Here is a 2,491-nt window from a genome sequence, read left to right as displayed (position 1 = left end):
GTCATTGTTGTTTGGCTGGTCCGGGCTGGATTCGAACCTGCCACCTTAGGTGTATGTGGCTGGCACCTTAGCCACTTGAGCCACAGGCACCAAGCCAGTCAGTCTTTTTCATTGAATAAATTAGTTTAGCACAGGTGGGCTATAGTTTTTTTGGACTATTTTCCTCTCTCTGATTTCCCCTTCCACTAAAGCAGTTGCTAAAATAAACAGTACCTTCAGTATACTGGGTTTGATTATTTACATAGAGTGCAGTAAGAATAATTAATTATTAGCCAAATAGACCTTTTGAAAAATTGGCTTTGCTGGAATCCTTTGTATGGGATCTAAGTTGGACTTGAAGCTTTTCACAAGCCCAGGTTTCATCTGTGCCATTAGATACCTGTATGCATTGGGTAAATCCCTCTTTTCTTGAGGTTCCCAAGCATATTTTGACTCCCAGACCTGTCAGGAAGTTACCTTCATTACTTACCACAGATCAGGAAATGTTACTGATGGGTATCTGGCCAGTTTTCCAAAGGGCTTTTTATTGGCTTTATAAAGTCAACCTTAATCCTTTAATGGAATCTGGACATCTCTTGAAATGCTATTACAGTCAAAGCCTTAGTAAAATAACCAGTGCCTTTATCATGTCCTACAGAACAAAACAGATTCTTATTGAACTTATACAAATAACTGTATTGTTGGAAATTAAGAATACTTATAAATGGCTTGTAAATTTCGGAGAAATCAAGGAGAGAGAAAAAAATACATGTTTAAGTATACATATTGTTTGAAAAGCTACAAATAGTTTAAAAGACAGAAAATTAATTTCTTGATTTCTGGAAAACAACACAGAAAGAATCAACAATATTTTCAACAAAAGTTATAACAAACTGGCTCACTTTCACATAACTGATTTCTGTTCTGTTTGAAGTTAGGTTAGCAATATTTATAGACATGTTAACTTTTCAATGAGAGTTTAAAAATCTGCTTTTAGTCAGGAATTTGAATTTGAGAGAATTCGTCAGTTTCTCTTAATATTTCTTTCTCCTTTCTTTTGGTATATATGCTGCCGAAATGAGCACTCTCCTTTCTTTTGGATAAACTTTGAACTCAGTTACATAAAAAACCTTTTTTTAAGATGAATTAAAATTATTACTGACAATATATAGTAGGACAGACCAATGTCTTATACGTTAGGATGGACCAATGTCTTATACATTAGGACAGACCAATGTTTTATAATATTGGAACATACATATATAATTATAATTTATATAAAATTAATTACCATTTTACATTTGAAAATGTTTCTTATACACTTTTAATAAATCAAATAAGTCTAATTTGTTTTTCTCAGGTTCTGAACCTTCCAGTCTCGGTTTATGTGGCCTGTGCCACAACCACTGTGCTATGGGCACCAAGCCCTAAATTTAGAGTTTTGGTTTTAGAAGGTTTGTCAAATATCAAAGGCTTAAAACATTTGTTCAAACAAGATTATAAGCTAAAAGATTTTAAAGGAAATACACACTGAACTGGATCACATGTAAACTTTTTCACAAAATCCTTTTATGAGCTTTATTTAACCTGTACAGATAATATACCAACATTTTAAATCTTCTTTGACCTTTGTCTTGCCTTTCACTCTTTTTTAAGAACAACTATTCTGTTTCAGGATAAATTTATCACACAATATTCTTTCCTTATACAATGCCATTTTTCTTTCTGTCTAATTTTCCTTACTCCCTAAAATTCCCTTCTTACAAAACAGGATTACAGTTAACCATTTAGTTGCCAAACTGATAATTAGAAAGTTTTAAAAGGCAAGAATTTTTCTCTGATAAAGACTCAGTTTTTTTAGGTAATTAAATTCTTACATTTTACAAATGAGAGACATTTGTGAAATATATTATTAATACAGGATTTTCCTAATCAGGGATAGACAGGGAATTTTTATTTTTCAGGCTCAGGTGAGTTCAGAAATCAGATTTTTATTTCTAGGCACAAACACATTGCAGGTCATACCCTTTGAGCCCTAGTAAGGTTATGAATAAAGCAGTTCCAAACATTTTGGAAGGCTTTACTCTGACTAGGGAGTATACATCCTAATTTCTTCCCAGATAAAAACTGCAAAGATATAATAACTTTGCCTAAGGTGAAGGGTAGTATTTATTCATTTGTTAGAATACCCATTCAGTTTGTAAAGGTATGTTTCCATTTATCAAGTTCTGGAAATTTTTAAAGGAGGCAGGACAGGGGCGACCCTGCCTTGACTGAAGATTTTGTTTCATTTTTACATTATTTTGCCCAAATGTAGGAATGGGGAGTGGTCCTGGTCTGGGTATTATTCAAGAAAGAGAATCAGGGCTGTTTTGGCTAAGGGCTGCAACAAGGAAGTAATAGTTAAATTCTGCAAAGTAGCGGCAGTAAGGTGGGAAAGGCACACAAAAGTAGTGGGTAAGTTTGAAAGGAATCAAAACTCTCTTTACTATGTCTAAATTTTTTTTTTTTT

At 33.4% G+C, this 2,491-nt stretch overlaps 1 long non-coding RNA gene across 1 annotated transcript in view; it reads right to left on the bottom strand.

Annotated features, from left to right (window-relative positions):
* LOC111722726 overlaps positions 1-2,491 on the bottom strand; it is a 15,667-nt gene that overhangs the window by 11,552 nt on the left and 1,624 nt on the right. The window contains exon 2 of the long non-coding RNA XR_002771423.1: positions 470-631. This is a non-coding gene — a long non-coding RNA (uncharacterized LOC111722726). The remainder of the gene's footprint in view (positions 1-469; positions 632-2,491) is intronic.

This window comes from Otolemur garnettii, unplaced genomic scaffold, assembly GCF_000181295.1.
Source record: "Otolemur garnettii isolate 467f Iridium unplaced genomic scaffold, OtoGar3 scaffold00331, whole genome shotgun sequence".
In the NCBI taxonomy this organism is placed as follows: Eukaryota; Metazoa; Chordata; class Mammalia; order Primates; family Galagidae; genus Otolemur; species Otolemur garnettii.
Note: the sequence above shows the minus strand (reverse complement) of the source record. Positions and strands in the feature narration are given on the sequence as shown.